This window comes from Falco naumanni, chromosome 8 (assembly GCF_017639655.2).
Source record: "Falco naumanni isolate bFalNau1 chromosome 8, bFalNau1.pat, whole genome shotgun sequence".
Lineage (NCBI taxonomy): Eukaryota > Metazoa > Chordata > Aves > Falconiformes > Falconidae > Falco > Falco naumanni.
The window spans coordinates 732,750-756,436 of NC_054061.1; the positions used below are offsets into that span (position 1 = coordinate 732,750).

Here is a 23,687-nt window from a genome sequence, read left to right on the forward strand (position 1 = left end):
ACTTTGGTTTTATGTAGGGAGAAATCTTTCATACTATTGCTGCCAGTAGGCATCTGTGGGAGAAAAGAAAAAGTGCACTTGCATCCCAAAGACATTTCTGCTGTATTTGATCTGAGCCAGTAACAGTGTGCGGTACCAGGCAGACAAGAACAAGGCAAAAGCCTAGAAGAGGAAACTGTGTGCAGGCAATATCTGTGCTCCCTTAAGCACAATGGTCCACTATAAGCAAATAGCTCCGCAAGATTAAAAAAAAACAACAAAAAAACAAAAACCCAAACCACAAAAAACCAAACAACCAGAAAGTGGACAGAGAACAGTGGTTTGAGCATAATGAAGTGAGCTGTTTAATAGTGTAAGCCTTTGCCTTAGCCCTGTTGCTAAGCAGGGGTAACTTGGCAGCAGCATCTCCCTTCCTGGTGGCAGGTTCAGCCGTGCTACAGCTGAGCAAGCTGTGCAGGTGCAGCGTGGCAGGACATGGCACCGACCCTCCCTGTGCTGTGCCAGGCCCCCCAGTCATCATCAGTGTGGGTCTCACCTCCCCAGTGCCATGGTCTGTGGGTGGGATGGACGTGACCCACCTCACCCATCCACAGCATATATGAAATCCCTCCAGCTGGCAAACCCCGCCAGTATTCTCCATAGTTCACAGCAACAAAAACATGTTGAGTCAATATGGATTTGAAAAGCCTTTTGACTGCAGGTCTGCTGCAAATCCTCTAGCAGGTTGATTTCCCTCGGCTCTCTACTTCCCTACATCCATGTGATGATTCCCTACATACAAAGAACTAAAACAAAATGTCACACCCCCAAAAAAATACCTGAAGTCTGTGGAGCTTAAATTCACAATGAATTAATGCATTATCAAACAGGCAAAACAATGACCTGAATCATTAAATCTCTAAAGGGTTTCAGAATCAAGGAGACCTTGGTTCAATTTACCTTCATTTAGGAGACTCAAAATAAGTTTTAGTGCCAGTTTAGCTAAATTTATGCCTTTATTTGCTCGCATTTGCTTCTCTGAGCATTTCCGTGAAGAAGTTTCCCTCTGTCAAAATGGTACCTTTCCTGGGAAGTACAGCCAGTGAGATCTCACTATCAGCACCAGTTTCTCCTTTCTACTGGTTTGAGTGAGGTCATTAAGCAGAAGACTGCTGTGGGAAGCCTCCCTCTTCATGGGTGGTGGGGGATTGTGGCACTGGTCAGCACAACAAAGATGCCCTGAAGACGAGAGGACCCCCGAGAAAGGACTGCTGCTGCGGGCAGGGGCTCACGTGGAGGTGCTGCAGCATGACGCCTGGAGAAGGCTCCCGGAGGCTTTTACTGAGTCACCATTAAGTAACAGGCATGGAACAAGGGACCAGAAGCTGAGGAAGTCACCAAAACAAATAAACGTTTATTGCCCAGCTAATCATCTGGTGAAACATTCCATGGGAATTCTTTATTTTATTGCTAACACTTCAAAGAAAAGTGTTAAACGTATCCCAGAGGAAAAAAAAAAAAAATACTGCAATAGATTTTTCCTGTTTTCCTAACAAATGTTTTGACCAGCTCTTCCTAGGCACCTTGGCATGTCATTCCCTGCTGTAATTCCTAGACCTAATTATTTAAATGCCCAAGCAATCATTTGGAAACCACTGCTTGGCAAGCACTGTTATTTTTCCTCTATTTTCTGGTACATGGCTGACCAGAAGGCATCATTGCATGTGGTAAACTACAGCCCCACCTGTGTTTAGACACTTGCATCCTACTTTCACAAAACAATAAATTGGAAAAGTGCTCAAAATATATCCAGGACCAATGGACGCTTCTTAATATTCCTGTCCATCTGTGCCCGGGCTTCACATTCTTATTCTATTTCTTTTACTGAAACTTTTAATAAAAAACCCCCATGTGTTTACATTCCATAGCGTCCCCTGGTGCTGCAGGATGGAAGACCACCTCTGAGCAGACCCTGTAGTTCTGCAGCACATCATTTGATAGACGGGATTTGGCTGGGAAGTATTTTGTCGCTGTGCTATTGAGAAGTAAGTTGAGACTTCACAGTGGTTTCTTCTGGCTTATGAGTCTGCCAACGGAAAAAAGCAATAGAAATACTTGGGTCATTGATATTTCAGTGAAAAAAGAGTTTTGTAATTAAGGCTTACCTGGCTCTTCTGTTTCCTATTAAATAAGCATCTGGTTTATTGCAACCTATTCGTGAAGTTATCCATCATTCCTCACAAAATTTGGTACAAATTCATGTGAAAAGTCATTATAATATTCAGATTTCATTATTCTCCTGTCTTTATACCCATTCAACCACGTGACACCAGTTCCAAAGAACAAGCGGTGTTGTGGGATGAGGCAGCCACTGCCAGGGGACACATACCGGCGGGACACATGCCAACGGGCCTGGGGGAAGGCGAGGACACAAGGCAACCTCTCGTGTGTACGCATAATCTGCCCTGTCTCAATTACACAGTTCACAGGCAGCTAATAGCCTAGTAATGATATGAGAAGAACTATTGAGTACTTACAGACTGCTACACCAGCAGAATATCAAGATGGAGTGGGAAGCCGCTGGCTGTGCAAAGGCTGAGACTCTGGTGGAGGGGTTTGTACCCAGGCATTTTCAGCCAGAAATGCTCCCTGCTGATGTCACTCATGAAGAACTCAAGAACACAGAAATACAGGGGAGCAATGCCGTTTCCTTCTTCACGGGAGCGCCAAAGCCCACAGGCATGGCAGCAAGTGCGCTGGAGGCAGGGCATCCTCCCAGCTGCCTGCCTGTCTGTAGACCTGCTGGTTGGTGGGGTTTTTCAGCTTGCTTGAGCAGGGGCTCCTTATTAGAAAGCAGCACTCCCTGGGCATATCTAGGGAGAAAAGGGATATTGACGTCTCTTTTTAGACACTTTGAGGTACAAAAAGCAAGCTAGGAATAATATGAAGTTCCACTGGCAATGTGCATAATGTGCTCAAGAAGCAAGGGAGACTGGAAGGCACTTGAGAGCCAGGTCACAGAAAGTGCTCCATGTGAAGCATTTCTCATGAGCAGATCAAATGGTGTTTTAGTGAGGACTTATTAATATGGCACCTGTTTCAATTACTTTCAACTAGCAGGAGCAGTCATGCCCCGTGTGTGTGGTGACACAGGAAGGGAGCAGCTCGTGACAAGTCTCCTATGTGTACTTTCATGCTTCTCTCCAGGATCACATAGGCTTCTTTTTTAAATGGCATTCTGGGGTAAAAGTGAATCTAATCACAAGCTGAAGAAGGTACAGCTTCATAATTTAGTAGATGTGCACTATATCCTCAGAAAGAGAAGGCGGCTTCGGTGGGTACCAGAACTGAAGAAGGGGATCTCACAAAGGGCTGCGAGTCTGGAGTACATAAGCCTGTATCTAAAAGTGCCTTTGGCTACTTGAATTATTCACAATTGCCAGCATATTCCCTTGTGGTAAATACCCTCCTATATAGAGGAGAATGCAGCAGATATTAAATATTGTTCAGTGCCAACATACAATTTATTGCTGCCTCCGTACCCCGTGAGACACTGCTTTGTTACTGGTCAGAGGCTGCGTGTGGAGGCTACCCAGGTCAAAGCTTTTTACAAATGCTACTCTTCTGTAATAGACAAGTGACATTTTTGGGTAAAGGGCAATCCACGCAGTTCTGCCCACCTGAAAATTTACAATGCTTGAAAGCGAGCTACTGTATTTCACCTGATCCTGACGCCTTCCTTCACACAGGGTGTCCAGGTTGAATTCTGCCGTGGAATGGGAAAGCAGCTGGGACTGCCCGAGCTCCGACGCAGCAGCGTCCCGCGCTGCCCGGGGAGGCACGGGCTGCTCCCTCTCACCTGGCACACTTCTGCGCACCCTGCCAGAGCTCAGATGCTCATAAATAACAATGACAAAGCTCAGGTGTTTAAAGCACAAGGGGGAGAAACACAGAATAGCCACAAAACATTTACTGTCAAATAGGCTCAAAGTGCTGCTTTTATAACTGTTACTTACGTCATGACATACTTCTGTGACACAGTGATACACATCCAACCATAAAAATATTGTTTGCTTTTTAAGTCACTTCCAAGTATTTCAGTGCAGAAAACTTTTATATAATATCATTGCACTGTGCTGCATGTGAGCACCTGCACCCCCTGAGTGCTTTTGCGCCCAGAGCAGGAGGCAGCGAGGTGGTGCTGCCCTCTTGCAGATGAACAACAGTCACACGAGGAGGCTTGCCAAGGTCACAGAGGCAGGCTGAGCAGAATGGAAACTTGCTCCAGCATCTCCTGACTCCAGAAGAGATCCATACGTGCTGGACCGTATCTCATCGTGAAGATGCTGGAGCTTTGCAATGCAGCACCAGCACGAGCAACTCGGAATAACCCAGCTCAGGGAGGGAGGAGAGAAGATACAGGTTTCTGGGTGGTAACCTGACATGAGTTAAAATTTTATATAACCCCTGCTTATCCTCTCTGCCCTTTCCCCCTCCCTCTCTTTCAGCAAGGGCCCACACACACCAGGGTGGATAAGGATGCAGAGGGTTTGGTATTTCAGTACTTCAGCCTATTACGGGGGTATCTTGGGATCAAAATTCAGAGGTTCTCACTCTCATCTTCCCCTTTCTATTTCTGCCTTCCTGTTTCAGCCAGATGGACTTCAGCTACTCCTTGAAGCTCTATTCAGTTTCTGATGTGTTTTCCATGAGCAAAAGGGGTACTTACATTTTTCTTCCATCAGCAGTTTTCTACAGTAAATAAGGAAAGGAAATGGAAAACCTCGTAGGAAGTCCCAGGCTGCTGAGGCTTTTTGAATGGACTCAGAGCTCAGGCGTGAGGCAGATTAATCACAAACCAGACATATTGAGCCAGTGCAGAAGATGACATTTCAGGGCCAGTGTAAGGAAGCAGGATTAATCGAATGATGGGACTAGGGAGAAGAAGCGAAGCCTGATAATGAACCACCAGGTACAGGAGAGACAGGTTATGATAGCACTGAAACTGTTCAACAAAATTAAGCACCGTCATCAAAAGATTTTCCTTTGCATGAGCACTGTGATCTCATTCTATTGTGCTTAAGAGAAATAAGAGAAATCGTAGATGATTAATTGGATCATTTCCATATCCTGCTCCTAAGTGAGGTACTTAAGGAAACCGTTTTTCTGTTGCTGCCTGACCTGCAAATACAGGGTGTCAGCCACTCCGAAGAAGCTTCAGCATGAAAAAGGATGGAGTGATGAGCAGTACATATTAAAGAGACAGGCAAAACAGGTAATAGCCCCTGTGTCCCCTGAAATATATCCCAGTCCTCAGGTTAACACTTTAAAAATGTATTGCATGGAAATGTACCCCTCATTTAACAAAAATAAATGACTATAGTCAAATAACAGGCTGCTGTCGTCAGAAAGCAGCACTTGCCAAATATAATGATGCCTTTTCATGCAGTGTTAGTGCTCCAGAATGGTTAATCTTTGCTCAATGGTCCTTTTACCCTAAAAGTACAGAAGATACATTGCAGTGCTTTCTCCGCTGGGAAATCTACATGTAATACTACAGCCATAAGTACTGAGACTCAAATCCCTTTGTCATTTCTCCCCTCTCATTTGGCTTCAAGTGCTGCAAGGTAGAACCAAAAAAAAGAAAGGAAGGAACAGAAAAGCTACTGCTGCTGCGAGTGCACCCTCACTCTTCATGGACATGGACGGTGCAGTTCTGTTTGCTGGACAGCTGGTTCCTTCTTAATGCTTCACTTACTCCTGATTACCAGCAGTGTATCTCTTTGTATATCTTCAGCCCCAAAGATTTGTTTTTCTTGGGGCTGGAAGCTGGCTCTCAGAGCACCTAAAAAGCTGGTTGCCACATGTTCTGCTTCCACATAAATATATTACTCATGAATAAGCAAAAGGAGGGTTTTACTCCTGTCTGAAACCAGGCAGGTAAGCAAATGTTTCATATCGGGCTTGGAGGCAAGCCATCAGTAGGGCTTTATCTGGTGCTTGAAAATCTGGAATGTGCTTACATAGGTACTGAATTGGGTGGTCTCGGGAACAACATATAGCTGCCTTCTCATAGAGTTTGTCAATTCTCTAAGCCAGTTAGGGAAGAATCAGCTTCTCGGAGGCTAATATCCATACATCTGAACCTCAACAGTGTGGTTTCAACTTGTGTGTCGTTCTGAAAACCTTCCCATCAATCCATGACTTCATTTCAGTTTCTCAGCATTGCTAACTTGTTCTGAAGTTGCCATTGATTTGCTGCTCAATTTCTGAGCAGTTTGAAGAGCTTTTCCCCAGCAGAAATGTTCCTTATTTGAAGTAGAAGTTGAATCAAATAGGAAAACTTCTTTTAATTTGCAAAACAGAGAAGGTTAAAAGGAGTAGAGAAAAACCAAGCTCCTCAAACCACTGAGTGACAGTTTTTGGCATAGCAACAGTACAGTAGCAGTTCCTGTACTGATTTAAAGGAAAAAACCAAAACCACATCACCTTTCCAACCCTTGCATCGCTGAGACATGTCAAAGAGACCTACCAAAGCCTCCCCGGTGCAGAGCATCATGGTCTGGCTCAGGAGATTGGCAAAGCAAATACTGGCACATGAGGGTGCAGCTCACTCCTGGTCTGGTACCATGGCTGGTACCATGTGCTCGCAGTGCGTGATTGCACAGCAACCTAGGAGACTTTAAAATGTTTTACAGATATAAAGAAAGTAAACCTTAACACCACCTCCCCTTTTTGCGCTCCTTGTGATCTAAGGCAGCTGAGCACTTACCATGTGGGAGCGGGAAAGGCTCTGTGTCCTGCTCTGGGACATCTCCAGTGAGGTGGAGCAGGCTGCAGACCTCCAGATCAGTGACCTCAGGCTGTACTTTGAACTGTGGATGCAAGCCAGTGCTCTGCATCTTTCCCAGCATTTCCAAGCCAGATGACCCTCTCTTGCCACTGCTGCACTGCTGTATGCTCATATTCGCCATGAGTATGGAGCAGGGAATTCAACCATTGCTGTGTGATGTAGCACTCTGTTATCAAAATATAGTGACAAACCAGTTATGCATTGATATATGAAATGAAATTCAATATGAAATGAATTAATGTGGTTCTCATCTGAAGTGTACGGAGACACCTTACTCTGTCATTTTCCACTAAATATACAGTCTTTCTCTTTGCTGAATATATTTGCCACTTACCCATATCTGAACATTTGCATTCTTTGTTGTTGCATTATGTTTGCAATGAATTCTCATTTGTATGTTGTAGAGAAATGTCTCTTTCAATGTCTTTTTCGGTCACCACATAAATGCTGCTTCTTGTTTCCTCATCGGATAACTCAAGAGCAGAGGCTGAAACTTACAAGTGTCAAGGAAAATGATGGGAAGACTCTGTTCCACACAGAGTAATTCGAAGAATGTCACATTTCTTCCGCTGTGAGATCCTTGATCGTTGGTTTTTTCTTTCTGCTAATAAGCTGTTAAAAGTAACACAGAAATTTAGATTCCTGGGTGCGTGTTACAAGCCTTGAAGAGAAACACCTTGACCTGCCTTTCCTTGGCATCCCGCTGCCTGCCCTCCCCAGAGGCGGCATTGCCGTCGCACCCTGCTGTGCAGGACAGTGCCTGCCTCTGCCTTGGACAAGGGCACGGCACGCTGTGTGAAAAGCAGGCGGTGTAGGGGCGGGGGGGGGGGGCTGGTGCGAGTCGGGAAAGGTAGATGCACATGTGGGGGTGCAGCAGCAGGGACAGGGCTGGCAGTTGGCGAGCAGTTCTGCCTCCTGCTGTGCTGTGTGTTGTGATGTCTCACTGTTCCACAGCTAAAATTGCTGTTTTGGGTATCGTTAGCCTCCATAGTTCAAGATAGGACTAATTATGAGTAACAGACTGTACTGTTCTTTTATCACAGGTTTTTGATTAACATGAGATATTATCTTTGGATATTTCCTATGCCAAATTATCCTTTCAATTACTGGAGCCTACATCCCAGGTATTTAGAACTGGTTGTTCTTGTTGAAGGAGAACAGAAAGAAAAGAACAAAATATAAAATCTAGCTCTCCTCCAACTCCTGCTCAACGGTCCTGCTGGCACCATTCAAGTCTTGACTGTACCTACAGGGAGCAGTGAAAAACCTTACTGACACTCGGTGTTTTGTTACAGGTTCTCACCTTTTAGGCCAAGTTCAAACCTGAGCTCTGACCTTCATGACTGAATGCTGAAGCAAGACACGCTCTGAATCAAGCAAATAACCAGCAAATCTGCTGCCACCTGGCCGAGGCACGCTGCACATCAGGGGCGAGAGGGGATTGCAATGGGATGAACAGGTTGCAGAGAGCATTTTTGCAAGATGCAGAACATGAGCCTGTTCCTGCTGCCACCAATTCTGCAGCAAGACCGAGCAGGGTTTGAGCAGCCAAAAGCAGCTTCCCCCCGGCCCCTGCTCCTCTGCCCTTTGTGCTTATTCCACCCCAATGCGGGTGGCTGCGTCTCTGCCCTGTCACAGACCACCGGCTGTGGGACCCCCTGGCCACCCACCTCTGTCACCCTGCTGCACGTCCCTGCCACGTGAGCAGTGCTGTGTCAGCCTTCAGCGCTTCAGAGGGCTGAAAGTAGGTTAGATTAAATCTGGTGGACCAGATTTTGGTCACCTTAAAAACAACACACACACACACACACGCACACACCCCTTTTCCCTCACAGCCCTCCCACGCACACATCTGCCATGCTTAAACTGGAAAATTGAATCACTTTTCCACTCAGCTGGCAGGAGTCAGCTGATAACTTGTGAGAACAAGTGTTTTTAAACAAATTAACCCCTTCAGCAAAGCAGCCGAACGCAGAGGCAGGGAGGGCTGGCACAGAGGTGGCAGCTGGGTCTGTCCCTGCCTTTGGGACAGCGCCTGGGAGGGAGGGCTTGGACACCCTGGAACGAGATACATTGCAGAGTCCACGTGGAGCAGAGCACTTCCACAAGGGCAACGTTCACACCAAGCAGCAGTGTGATGTGGTGGGTTGGTGCAGCTTGCCCACTGCTGCACCCCAGCCTCTCAACCAGAAAAAAAAAAAACAAAAAAAAAAAACAAAAAAAAAAACAAAAAAAAAAACAAAAAAAAAAAGAAAAAAAAAAAAGCAAGCTTACAATTTTGTAGTGTATTTTGTGGCAATAGATTAAAGGTTTTGTGGGGAACTACAAAAATTAATTATTCTCAACACTTCAGTGATGCTTTCTCTGTCATTCTGAAATAGAAGGCTACAGTGCTCACTTATAAGTGCCCTGACGTTATCTGTAATTCACACATCCAAGTGTCATCCAAAGCGCGTGGACTGTCTGTCTCATTTTAAACGAAATGTCTCCTGTCACATGCTAGATGAGACTTTTATCTTTCCTGGAGATGCACCTAAATGCAAGCTCACGTGTCACTTCTCAGTTGAATTGTCATTTAGGTGCATTTCCAGAAAGATAATACTCCCTTATCGAAATTAAAGTTATTCTATCTTATTTAATTAATTAAGTGGTTTTGCTGACCTCCTCTCTGCATTGTATTTCCACTTACCTTGTGCTTCATTAAAGTTGTATGAAGCTATCCAGCCTTCAGTGGCTTGCACTCAGGTTGCCAGGAACTAATCTGACAACAGATTGGAAATCACCATGTAAAATAATGAGCAGCTTTTACTGGAGTTATGAAAATACCTATGTCATGTAAGGTGATGCAATTAGCAGGAAAGCAGCTGAGGTCCTAATAGTGAGACAGAGATGACAGACAGAAACAGAGTTAAATCCGCTCAGGAGAGAAATGGGCTGGTGACAGCTCTGGGACTGGGTGGGAAGGGGAAGAACTCGAGAGGGCACAGAAGCAGGGGTGGAGAACTGTGGCACGACCACAGCAGCTTTTACTACTGCACCTTTTTATTTTTTTAGCTTCTATACTGAAATGCAATCTAGATGGCATAAAACATTTACAGAAGCACTGTGCCTCGTCTACGTTGCTGCGATAAAACACAGCCTTCTGCAAGTGTCCTCACACAAATTTGATTCCTGTTGTCAACATCCAGCTGACATTGTTACCTGCATAAAATCATACAGACAGGCACGTCCAGAGCGGCCCGCACCAGGACATGAGGAACTCATCAAAGTGCTTGCTCCATGAATACAGTCATTTGTGTCTGGCAAGTGTTCACATGTAGACCTGGCCTTTATCTCAGTCACGGATATTCAAGTCCTTTGTAATTACACCTTATGCTGCAGGTGCTTCCTTGGGGATTAGGTAAGTGATGGGAAATGTAGGGCACCGAGTCATAGCTAATGCGCTCTCCATTCACCACTCACTTTTAGGAAAAAAAATTATTATCAGGCAATATCAACTCAGTAAGTGATGACTAGTGTGATGAAGAGTTAGCTTTGACGAGCCTCTCACATCTCTAATTTTTTGGGGAAAAAAATTCTGATTTGAAGTGCCTTTACATTTTAGAAATTGTTGCTCAATTCTGGTTTAAAGAAGTTCCAAGGACAAACCCAGAAGAAATTACAGTGTGATAAAATCTAAATGTGATGCTCTGATTGGGAACTCAAATGTGTAATGCTGAATACCATTTCAGGAAAATTTTTAGAATTTATATTTTTCAGCCCAACACAGTGAGAAAAGAGTTGACATCTCAGAAACGTCCTGCCCATCTCTCCCACCCACATCCCAGTGTTGCTTCCAGGAATCTCTATACATTTATTTTTAGCTACCCATTTTCACATAAGATTCGGGACCAAAGCATTCAAGCTCACTCTCATTTTAACAAAACATGTTTAGTATTCAGCGCTGAACTGGAGGGCACAGAACAGCAGGCGTTTAAACAGATCTCTCTGCAAAGCTTTCTAGCAGAAGGTAGCTTGCCCTGAGTCGGCCTGGTTGCATTTTCAGAAGTTTAAATCAGGTATCGCTCCCTCAAAGACACTGACTGGTAGAAATGGCTTAAGAACAAGGGTACGGCAATCCTGGGTGAAAGCCTGGCTCACATGAAGCCGCAGGAACCCCCCCAAACCCACTGATTTTAACGTGCCTGGGGTTTTGTTCTTCACATTAGTATGAGAAGATTAATTTCAACATATAGGTGTGAATAATAAAAATAGAGATGACCTTTTTTAAGCCCTCTCTTAAAGCATTTTCAACAATGAAACAAGTATACAGGCAAATACTCCCCAGTGTACTCGCACCCAGCAAAACATGACAGAGCATTAGCAATCAGTGCAAGAACAAATTGGCACAAACTTATCATCATAACAGAAACACAAGTGTGCAAACCAGAAGCAAATAATGCCAGGAATGCAGAACAACAGACAAGTCCAACCCCATTGCTGTTGAACCAGGGGAGGATCAAATTTACACTGACTGCAATGCTAGTAGAACCATGCCTTCAGAGAAGTGACTCACATTGGCCGTCAAAGGATGCACGCATGGGGAGCCTACCACATTTCTCAAATACCCGTAAGACCTTCAGGACAAAAACAAAATTGAGAAAAATACAGAAATGTTGATAGCTGGGTGACTGAGGCGCTGCCCCTATGTGATACAATATCTTACGTATATCGTGCAGTGTTTACTTAAAGAGTGGATTTTTTCCTTTGATCTAAGTACAGTGAGGAGCAAACTCAGAGTACCTTTTGCTGCATCAGCTAACTGGGGTTGTTTATTTGAAATGCCTAACAGTCAGTGGCATTTATCTTCATTTAGCATTAATCATGGCACACAGCATACTTTATGTGACACCACCTTCCCCTGCACAGCATACTTCATATTCATAATATTCCCAAGTTCTTGCAAATCAGTAAGATTCAAGCTCTGTTTTTCACACTTGTGGTGGTATCAGTAAACATCAAAGTACTTGAGAGACCAATCAGGACACTGTGAGTTTTGAGACAGGAACCAGTGCCTAATGCTACACCTGGAAAAAGCGTTTTTTTGCAGAGCAACAGCTCCCCACAAGCACAGCCACCAGCTGCTGGAAGCATCTCCAGCTTTGCCACCACAGGTGAACTCAAGCATTTTGAAAGCTGCTGCCATCGGTGCACAAAGACGCACTCTCTAAAGTGACGACAAATGCCACATGTGAGATGCTTTATCTACTTCCCTCCTCACGTGCCCTTGGACCCCGCTGCAGCTGCCTCCGAGCATTATTCCAGAGGAGTCAGATACTGCCCAAGCCACCTCTTCTGAGCTTAAACTCTAACATAACCTTTTCTTTTTTTTTTTTTTTTTAATTAATTTTTAAAATCTACGTAAATGATCCAAACAAGAGTTTGTGCACAAACCCAGACCCCACATGCACATCTGTGAAGGCATTTGTGACATTTCTCATGCTCAGAGCAGCCAGTGTTGCTGTAAAGCCAAGCACCCAAGGTGCCAAGCGTTGCACTATTGCTGGCAGCCACTGCACTGCAAAGCCATACCTGAGCGTGGAAGAGGATTGATTCGGTGCACATCACGCAGCAGAAGCTTGACAATCCCGTGCATTATTCAGCAGAGCCTGTGATGGCTTTCCGTTTAATCTATGTGAAAATTGGATTTATGGTATAGGAGTAAGAGCTATCTGAACATGGCCCATAAAACTGGAAGAATCATATTTTTCTCTTCAGCAAGCAACTTTTAACAGCTCTGCTGGGTGCTTATTTGAAGTCACCAGGCAAAAATTTTCTCTCTGCTGTTTACGACCATTTTACTCATTTCTGTGACAGAGGGGGGTGGTTTGGAGTATGGTGCCAGTGATGCTCTAGTTACTGGTGTTATTTGCTCCAGGGACTCTTTTGATATGTAGTCCTCTGCTGTACTAATGTTCCCATTAGTCTTGATTGCCTCTGCAGGGGGTAGTAAAGACTTCTGTAACAAAGTGCCTAGGAAAATCCTTCTTGAGCCTTTGATATTTTCTTTGTAACATTTTCCTCATCTTTCACAAGATAGCAGTTTGACTTTGAAGTTATTTCCAGTTCTGTTGTTGTCATTACTTTAACTTCTACTGGGGAGCTGGATACTTCTTATGGGGGAGTGAGGAGACACCAAACAGCCTCCCTTTCTGTGTTCCTTATGTGGTCCTGACCCCTTGAGTAAAGCCTCCAGTTATCGAAAGCATACAATCTAAAACCACAAGGTATTAAAATACAGGCATCAAATGCTGTGAGGTATTGCTCAAAGTTGCTGCAAGGAAAATGAAGAACAAAAATACATATGCGGAAAATCATATACATTAAATATCTCAGTGAGAAAATGGCTGGGGACCAAAGCTGTTTAAAAGCCATAAAGCATAGTGGAAGGTCAAATAAAAAATCGGATATTGGCCTAAAATGTTCAGATGTCCAGCTTCATGCCATGGAAGCGTGATGGTTTTAGGAGGCTGAGCTGAAATGAATGGAGATTTCCTGGTGAAATTTCATAACACTCGTGTTCATGGGTAGACTGAAATAATAAAATATTTTTTTTTCCCTCTGGGAAACAAGATAGGACTTGAAATGGAAAAGTGAAAATAAGGAGCTTCTCACACTTCTGCTACCTGGAGAGAGCAGCTCTTTTGTAAAAGGGCTTTATATCCCCTGTGATAACATTTGCTTTATAAATATGTCATAATTGCTGCAATTTTCATTATGATTAGCAACAGAAAGTACATATAAAAATACCCAATAAGGAAAGAAAACTTAAGTTAACTTTTTTAACATTGAATATTACTATGAAAGCCTGGGAGAATTCCAAGGTAATTCAGAAAAGCTGTAACAAGACTTCTGCTGCTTTGTCATGGAAGAGATGGATATACCTCCCTGCAACATTAAAACATGCCAGAAAAGAGTCACCTCGGGTTTGGATTTGATCTTTCCAGTTTTGTAGTACTCCAGTCCTGAACTGTGATTCAGAAACATTTCTGCAACATGCAATTCACAGAGCCAGACACCAATTTGCTGTCATTATCTGCAGTCACAGTTCCTTTGGTTCAAAGACCACTAAACATTACTTCCCATTACAGTTCACGCCTCAAAAATACAAAGCAAGGGCAAGAGCAGAGCTGCAAAAAAAAGAAACAACAACCCACCACAAAGGAAAGCACAGCAGCAATAACCATGCAAACACAACTGATACAAAACCAAGCAGAGGGTTGTCTCCATTTTCAGTTGTTTACATGTAACCCAAAGGCTGTTCAGCCTTGAGCCTTGCAGCTTCACCATATCCTCTGCAAGAAGCCCAACCTCTCCATCACCTCCAGCATGCACCCTTCCATGCTGGGATCAGACCTGCTGTCACTGGGGTAACCTACCCATGAGAGAGGATCCAGAGCAGTAGGACTGATGATCCAGCTGCCCTTTGCTGTAAGTTCAGCCTGGGGGGAGGTCCCAGGGGGCAGAAAGGGCTTTTCCTCCATGGATCTCCTGTGCTGCTGGTGATGTTGTTTTTATGCATTTGCAGGATGCAGATAAGAAGGGCATCGAATCTGAATGTTATGCTAATAAGAACATCTGTGTACTTAAAGCAGCACTGAGCAGCTGGTACATCTAAAACAGCCCCCAGCATGTCTAAATGCTCTGTAAATACAGAGTTAATATCTCCTGAGATCAATTTATCATTAATAAGTTATAAAAACAGGATTTGATGCACACTGAAATAAAAATATTTGGGGGAAAAGCCTATTCTTTATTTCCATTTTCCCCACCATCTCAACTCTCCAGTGTGGGAGGGACCCCAACCAGACACTGAGTGGCACAGATGGGCTGGCCTCATCCTGCCTAGGACAGCTAAGTGCAAAGTGCAGTCATCCTTTGGTCCCCGTGCAGTCAATGCCAAGATGCAGGCACCCCAAAAGGTGATATGGCACACAGCTTCTCAGTTCAGCACCTGAACGTCAACCAGTGAGCGTGTGCCCAGGCTAACTTCGAACAAGTGTTTTGGAAAGAGTCTTGGCCAGTATTTGGTGGCTGTTATCCCCCTCCACAGTCACCTCTGCATTGCTGCTGCCATTACTCAGCCTCCTCCTGCCTTTACTCAGCATGCCTGGCTTTACTAAATACACTGCAAGGACCTGCATGTCCCCAAAAGACTCCAGATAGCATCTGAACTTATTCTGAACACTTTGGGACTCCACCTAACACGTAAAAATTAAAGATAGCAACTATTATGAAATGGGTCCCTTTTCCTCTTTTGCTCTCAAATAATCTGTTGTGAACAGGCATTGGGCACATATATCCTATAGGATATATGGCTATATATCCACTTCTTTAGCCTCCTAGATCCACAGACCAGTGACGACTTCATTAAATATATTTTATGCATTGTGTAAGCTCAGGGAAACTGTATAATTCAGGGTACCAGCCAGGGAGTGCAGGTGGCGTTTTGATCAATGCTGTGTGCATCTGTTAAAACTAAGATACTCCTCTGAATATTTGGAGGCTGGTTTTGTTTTTTCTCCTGCTCTTCTTTTCCTGGAACACTTTTATCTTGCTCCAGTAATTGCTAGCAAAACTCACAAACAGTAAACTCCATAAGTAAACCTTATCAGCTATGTTACACTCAACAGCCCTCCTCTCCACTTCTGAATGTGTCATGCCTTGAAAGATAAGCACTACTGTCACAACCAAGGTAGTCACAGGTGCCCTTGTCCCACAGGGTCTGGCGCACTGGAGACACATCTGGGAAAGGGTTCCCAGAGGGGATTGTATTTTATTTATTATGGTTTTATTACGGCCCTAAGATGGATGTGCATGATCTTCTGCTATAAAGGGCCAAAAAATGCACACGATAATCTGTAATTTTGTCTAGCTCCACCCTGTCTGGAACATGAGAATAGATACATAAAATATGCTAAAGCCCATTAGGTTGGCTTATGATCTTAAATAGTCTCGCATAAGGAACTTTGGAGCGAGACTGAAACCCTCCAGAGCATACAGATCATTTGTGCAGCAAAACAGCGAAGTCCTGCCTCTGCACCAAGCATCTGAAATTGCCACACGGCTGCTGGAGCTCTGTCTAGAAGGCACATAAGATCTTTATCAGGGTGGTTAAAACCCTTATGTTATTTCTATGATTTATATTTTTCCACTCATCTACATCACATGAATAGCATTAACACCTGGCAGAAGTTCCTGTAAACACTGAGAAAGTCATCTTGGGCAATTTTCTCTGGGCAACTGATTTGATTAATTTTGTGGAGAGAGCCGACCCACCAGTTGGCCTGGCTGGGGAAATGTTAAGATGTTTGTTTGCTTGGTTATCCCTTCCCAGGGGCCTCGCTAGGATTACAACTAATTTAAGTTTCTAGGCTAATTTGTTTCTTAATATCCTGGTGTGAAACATGAAAAGCTGCATTAAATTTAACAAGGGAAAAAGGGGAGGAGGGTCACTGTTTTGTCGTCATGAAGCTATGCTGAAGGTTTGCATGGCTTTTCACTGGAAGAGACCATCTCTCTTGCCTTGTGCCAGCAGCTCTCCCCTTCCCCGTGGTTGGTTTCAGTTCATTGAATCACTAACAAGAAATGTGCCTGCAAATCCATGAGCTCAGCCCTGCTCGCACAGTTGCTGGTGAGCCTGCTGATCCAAGCTTCCCTGGATTGCACCTGGGTTTTAAGAATTCTTGCTGACATTAAAGGACATGCATAAGATCTACACACTGCTTTGTGAACTTCACAGTAAATATGAACAGGATACAGAAGACAATACATAAATACTGGGTACATGCACAAGAACCAGCTTTCTCTTTGACGTGTGCTATCCCAAGCCTTCCCTCAGCACTGATATTCCCTTCCTTGGCTTTGCTGTATTCTGGAGAATCCTTTTTCTAATTGGTAAACAATGGTTTTTTCCTAGATATGTGAAGTAGATAATAAATAATGTTCTAGAAATCCAAAACTAGAGTGGGAGTTTTGATTCCTAATGCTGCTGTGAAAATTCAGTGTTCACTGGAAAGGCTTCTTTGAGCCTTACAGCAGAAACTCAGCGCAGCCAGCACAGAGCTGAACTCACCAGAGCATGACTGCCAAACCCAAAAGAAAGGTTTTTGTCACAAACCTGCCCTGATAGAAAGGAAAATGGGTTTTAGGACAGAAAGCCAGCAGCAACTGAAATTCAGTATTGTATGCTTGTAAAAAGGCATGTAGCATAAAGCCCCCAGTCATCAGAGGCAGAGTCGGGGTGACATCTGAAAGGCGGCTCACCTCGGTCTGCTTCTGAGCTGGCCAGAGCCTGGCACCGCAGAATTAATCACAACCCCAGGCTGTTAAGGACAGAGGCACACAGAAATGAAAAACAACTGTGACAGAGACTTCTGAAGATTTTGAAAGATGGGCTCTGGTTTTGGCTGGGACTCCGGAGCACAGGTTTTACATGTATGTCAAGGTAAGGTCAGGTGAGTGAAGCACAGGGAAAGACACAAACTACAAAATCATTCACTTAACAAGAATCCTCAGGATGCATTTGCCAACCTGCCAGGTGACTACCAGTCGGAACAAGTGCTGCCATATTAAGATAGCAATAACTCAGACCTCTTCACTTAAAAGGTTAAAGAAAATTATTTCCTGCACTACGGATAGCATGCTGTAGCCCAGAAGCATGCTGCAGGTGTGCCGAGATGGCTTTGACCAGGCCAGCATGTCTCCTGATGCCCAGCAGCCCCACAGCTCTTGCCCAGCAGCAGACTGGACCACAGCAGCAGGCTGGACCAGGACACACACGGCTGGTGTGAAGACTGAGCCCATGGGTCTGAACAACCTGCACTCACATCTGGGAGCTCACGTGTAACCACAACAAATACACGTGTTTAATGAGCAAGGTGACTGCCAAGGTGAGACTGACAGACAATTGATTGCACTCACCCGTCATTCAGAAAGGACAAACCGGACTTACCGTGCAAAGGAAATGGAATCAGGTGCCTAAAGGACATCCCTGTGAAGTATTAAAAGCAGCACTTACGAGATGAACGGCTCTTCGTGGTTGCACTGACTTGAACAGGAGATGGCAAGAGCTGGTGTGTTGGCACTGAGTTATTTATGGCCTTACCACAAGAGCATTTCCCAATCACTCCTTAGAGAGAACAGAAACTAAACCAGGCGCGAGCCCAGCCTGGGTTCTGCCTCTGGTCTCTGTCTTTCAGCCTCCGTTTCAGTTCTCCTTGCAGAAATGGTGTGACCTCCAAAGTACTCTGAGAGCTAAGCATGGAAAAATGTAATAGGTAAACTACATATAATTGTCATTGCTGTTTTCTTTCAGATCACCTGGAAAACAGCACTGAAGAGAAATGAAAGCATCAGTGATGCAAAAGCTAAAGGGACATGCTCATGGGAACCCATCAAACACAGAGGGGCTACCTGAGAATGGAAAATTTAAGTGCTTCTGGTGCCATAATCCAAGAATTCCCTTCCTCCTGGCTCTTCCTATCAGTTTTTCCACTGAAGGGGAAATTCCCACATCCCATTCTGCTTCTAAATTCTGTAAGGAATGATGTTTGAATTTCCTTTTCCCACCTCCCATTTCATGTCCCACTCTGGCACGTTTGCTATTCTGAAGCTATTCTCTTCAATTCATTTTACATTAATAATGATGGTCCTTTCCCTTCCTATTTGAATCCTAACATGTCTTTTCAAAAGCTGTTGAAGTTTAGACAACTGTATATACAACCACCTTTTTATTGCTACTCTGCAGGCACCAAGGTACAGTCTGAGTATTTGTAGATGCTTTGGGAATACACCCTCTACCTTTACAGGTGGGGTTTTTTATTGGAACACTGACATATTCTTACAGATAAAACGTGCCTCTACCTTAGTGTGATGACACAGTATCATCTTTCTTCCCCAGCATATGATACACTTTTTTTAAACCTTGAATGTTCTGACCTATTTCCTTTAGTTGGCAAGGTTTTTGATTTTTTTTGAAACAGTTTAGAATATTTTTTGGAAGAGATAACTGAGGTCTTTATAGTAAGTGTCACTCAGACTAATTCCAGATGCTTTGTTTGGTTTTACATCGAAGTAAGAAAGAATAGCTCTGCTTGTAGACTCCTCTCTTTTCCTGCATTTTCCTGGGAGAATAACTTGATTAAGAGAAACTTGCATCTGTTAGTTTTTCTTTCATCCAGGATTGACAGCAATTTAATTTTTTAAGGTTTCTTAAATTATTTTAGAATGTTGGAGGGCTAAATTCTGATTTGCATATCCTTACTTGGACATTTTCCAGGGCAGTGTTCATCGGGAAGTATGTGAATGTGTTCCACCTTGCTCAGGATTCTGCCTTTAATTTAGGGAGAGGTTTTTGGGAAGGTCCTCAACTCACTTGACTTGTTTAATCCTGCAGGCAGAGCACGGATCCCACGCTGCCCGCCCAGGAAGGGATGCCGGTGGGCTCCCTGCTCTCTGCGCAGCGCTGCAGAAGGGGCCCAGCCTGCGGGCGCCCCAGGTTTGCCAGCTGTGCCCAGCCTGCCCTGCCCTGCCTGCTCAGCCAGGGGCTGCGGGGCCGGCAGGTGGGCGGCCGGCAGATGGAAGCCCCCGGTGTGGGCGGCAGGGCTCGGCGCCCAGGGGCAGCGTGCCAGCCTCGCCTTGTCCCAGGCCGTGGGGCTGCGACCCACTGGCAGCTGTGCCCCAGACTGAAAAATCCATTCTTCTACCGTCTCATTTGCAAGATGAGAACAAGAAGGGCCTTGATTCGAGCATTTCTGCGCTTAATACATTTTTTTTCTCATAAATATATAGGTGGTCATTGGGTGTGTCTGGGAAAGAGAAACATTTTGGTCTCGGATCATTCGGGTTGTGTTCTTGCATGGTTATGAGAGCCCCCAACAGGTACAGCATTGCCGATACCAAAATAGCGGGAATCCTTCAAAGAACTGGGTAAGCGAATGGTAAAAAATCAGTCTCTTTCTAGCAAGCTGTGAATGTGTAAATAAGCATGAGCAGTGTAATTAGTTTTTCCAAGCACTATGAACAGGATGCTTTCCTGGCCAGAAGCAAGCAAAACTTCTTGATGTATTGGGATGCCGTATACTGAAAATTTGTTTTATATTTAATTGCATTTAACATTTATTCTCTCTTCTGCTCTATCAGCTGAGCAGTGCAGCATTAGCTAGTCATCTTCATTTTGTGTATTTCCTTAACCATATTTGTAAGAAAACTTTCCCAATGCTCAACCCTTCTTTAAAAAACACAGGCTAAAACAGTAATCAGGTAGGTACAAATAAAAGAGATTAGCTGAAGCAATCAATTAAAACTGCATAAAAAACTGAAGGCTATTTTTCTTCTACACATCATACAGGGTTCTGCTAAACTGTACGTAACTCCTTCCCTTTAAACACTGTTTCTGCTGGAGATGCACAAGTTTCTGCAAGGTTAGGAGATGGTTTACCTTGACAGCAGATGGGAACGAGCCCAAACTACCCAAACAGTAACATTGCCTTTGCCCCTTCTGTCCACAGGATATTTCTGGATTGCTTCTCAGTAATGTCTGGCTGAACTTGTTTCTACACTTCTGGAGAAGGTCCAGGACGGTGGAGCACTCCTGGGATGGGCAGGGGCTGCTCTGAGCTGGGGCACCATCTGCCTGGGGAAGAAAGTGGTTGATCAAAACTCCCATCCTCTGCTTCATAACAGTTCTGCTTGACTGAAAGACTTTTAACGAAAACAATAACAAAAATCAACCAAAACACCTCTTCAATTCTTGTTAGGTATATAAACAATCCCAGTTTTTAAAAGCATAAAACTTTTGGTAAAATAAACAAGCAAAGAAAAAAGTTTGCTAGTAACTTTTTGGCAGATAACCATCATTTTAACTGCTTTTAGTGCAGTTTTTCCAAATGCTTCAAGCTTAAGAACTTACTTGCATGTTGCCTGTGAGGAAATGTTTTTGTGCAGAACTACTGATTATTTAGTTATTTCTTGCACTTCCCAGCAGTCAGTTACAGCTCTGGACACTGATGTCAGCTAACAGTCATCATCTGCAATTACCAAGATGGTTAAATTTTGTGACAAAGAACGTGTACAGGAAACAAAACCATTAAATATCTAAATAACAGAGAATCACTAACCCTCTTCAATTTACCTGCTCCAGGAAAATGCTGTGCAGGCTGCAGAGCGAGATAATGCTCCCTGCACCGGTGCAGATAGTGCTGGGTGGCAGCTTGTTCTTTTCTGAGAGAAACAAGGATGAACAAAAATCCAACACGCGAGTTATTTGAAAAATGCTAGTAAAATTGTCCTGATCTGAAAGGAAAGATGCTTTTCCAGCTTTACCCAGTGGTGTTTTGGATGTGTGTGATTTTTTTTCTGCTTCTGAGGAATTCTGTGCTTTGCCACCAGCAACTCATCCTCCTTGCGCAGCTGTTGCTGCAGCACCTGCCTTTACATTTATATTCTTGGCACAAGGGAAGAAATACTGCCTATTGTCACTTGTCCTCACTTCTTCTATTGTGATATTATGCTTATTACCAAAGCGATTTAAATTTTAAATTTTGTGACTGAATTAGAGAAACTACTCGGTAAATGCCGATTGATGAGTAGCTATGATACCTACACATCCTGAGCTTTGTTTATCCTCAGCATCAGACCATCACCTTTTCTGCCCCAGCATTCAGCAGCTTTCTGCTGGTCCACCTGGGCACAGTGATCTAAGGAGGAAAGAATGAGCAAGAAATACACACAGTTATGTACAGTATAATCCAGTTTAAGGATATGAAAATACCCTGCCAGAAGCAGCAGACTCACTCTACACCACCTTCTTTATAAAAACAGAAAATGGGTTTCTGAAGTTCAGTGGCAGGAACTGACTGATGCCAGTGGAGATGACAACCAGCCACAAAGCACTGGTGGTTTATAGCATGGAGATACCCTGGAATAAATCCCCCAATCCCCCCTGGGTCAATAATCCCACCTTTCATACCCCAGCCTCCCCAGACCAACCTCTTTCAAATAAGCAGATGAAATTAGATTTTGGAGATTACTTTGTTCTGCAGGACTTGGGCAAATGCACAGCTTAAGAGGCTGCCCTGCCTCTGCCCAAGTACTCTCATTCTGTTCCCTGATAAATTCACTGTGCTTTTAAGGTTCTCCAGATTTAACTCAATCACGTTCCCAGGGGCTGGCAGGAAAGAACAGAAATAAAGAAATCAATCACTTGATGAGAGACAGGCTTGAAGCAGTGCCAGAACCAATACTCCCAAATTCTGGGAAGGGTGTATTTCAATATTTATTAGAAAGGCATGATTCTGTCAGATGTTTACAAGTCTGTTTCTCCCAGCACTTGCTTCAGAAGGCTCACGCACCTTCCCCCAGGCACAGAGGGCATTCCTCTGCAAAGCTATCTCTATAAGCACTGCAGAGGATTGCCATCCCTGTTTCTACAGCAAGAACATCCTTTGTGTCCTGAGGCAGCAGCAGCAGCACTGGTGACCAGAGCCACGCTGCCCGCTCAGCCCATTTAAACCTTTTAAACTTCTTTTTGCCCTTCGTGGGCTTTGGGTTTTACCTCCTCCCTCTTCGCAGCTGACTACGTTTTCGGACTGTTGAACTGTACTCTGTAACCTGAGAATAATTGAGGGCAACAGGTAATGGCTTATTACTGCAGGAATGTGGGTTCCCTGAGCAGCACTGATTATGATTCAGAAACATTTCAAACAGTGCATGGGGTTAAGCCATTTAATGTTGAATTGTACAGGTCAGCCTTCAGAAAGCAGGACTGAAGGTGCAACATTGCTTCTCTTCTTTTCACTCCTGTGCCAGCCACTTATTTAATTTGCCCACAACAGCACTAAATATAACTTAAAATACTCTCTTGTTTATTTAATCTAGTATCTTCAGTCTCTGGTTTAATTTTTACTCATCGAAATTACTGAAACAGGCAGTTCAGACTCATAAAAAATGAATTTTTTCCATCCAATCTTAGTCGTATCTTTGAGAGGCTATTTTCAGCCTTAATTGAAATCTATACACCAAAACTACCATTTTCCCACTAAACCCAGCATCAATGTAAAGAAAGTAAGTAGAAGTCCCTGCCTTTCCAGCACCATATTGAAGAGATGGATTCACGTAAACCAATTTAAGAATAATTTAGTTCACCCATCAGATCATCACCCATAATTTAATTCACACCGTGTCTCTGCATGGGGCCGCAGGAGCATGTCCAGCCACCCCACGTGCAGGAGTCACGCTCCCCAGCTACGCAGCCTCAGCCCAGCAGCAGACCCAGATACAAAACTACAGCCAGATAACCTTTTCTTGAGCTAAACATACTCATCAGAAATCCAATCTGAACAAAAAGTGCATCATCTAACACACCATGGAGAGAAGGCAGCCCATGGAGGAAAGCGGGGGCAGCTGCCAGAGTGTTTAGGCAGGGCACTGGGAAGCACTGGGCACTGCCGCTAGCTCCCGCTTCTCTTAGTGCTCAGCCAGTGCTTTTTATCCTGACCTTCAAATGAAAGCAAAGTAATTTGGTAAATAGAAGCACACTGCTTTGTTTACAGCTGACCAGAATAAACTCCCTTGTTAGGTTTTGGCTCAGGAAAACAGCCAGAATAATTACTTGGATCAAGAAGAGATAGCTGAAACAGCTTTTAAATGTTTCATCCCCTGCCACTTTGTTTTTAGAAAAGAAAACCACGTGGCCACATGAAGAAGACAAGGGGCAATGTACACAAGTTGCACTGGGAGAAATTTCATCTCCATTTAAGAAAGAATTTTTTTTTGCTGTGAGAACAGTCACAGGAGCAACCTCCCCAGGGACGTG

The 23,687-nt window shown here is 44.1% G+C and overlaps 1 long non-coding RNA gene across 4 annotated transcripts; it reads right to left on the bottom strand.

Annotated features, from left to right (window-relative positions):
- Nucleotides 1-1,365: 1,365 nt before the first annotated feature.
- Nucleotides 1,366-21,337, bottom strand: LOC121092846. 4 transcript variants are annotated; one of them, XR_005829398.1, is made up of 7 exons: nt 21,006-21,337; nt 20,784-20,901; nt 20,313-20,507; nt 9,522-18,127; nt 6,752-8,078; nt 2,517-6,659; nt 1,366-2,065 (listed from the first exon to the last, which is right to left on the bottom strand). It is a non-coding gene; the product is annotated as an uncharacterized LOC121092846 (long non-coding RNA). The 4 variants fall into 4 exon arrangements; XR_005829400.1 differs by lacking the exon at nt 21,006-21,337 and having other exon boundaries at nt 6,752-7,319; nt 9,522-9,593; nt 12,404-18,127; nt 20,784-20,989; XR_005829399.1 differs by lacking the exon at nt 21,006-21,337 and having other exon boundaries at nt 6,752-7,319; nt 20,784-20,990.
- Between the last annotated feature and the right edge of the window lie 2,350 nt (nt 21,338-23,687).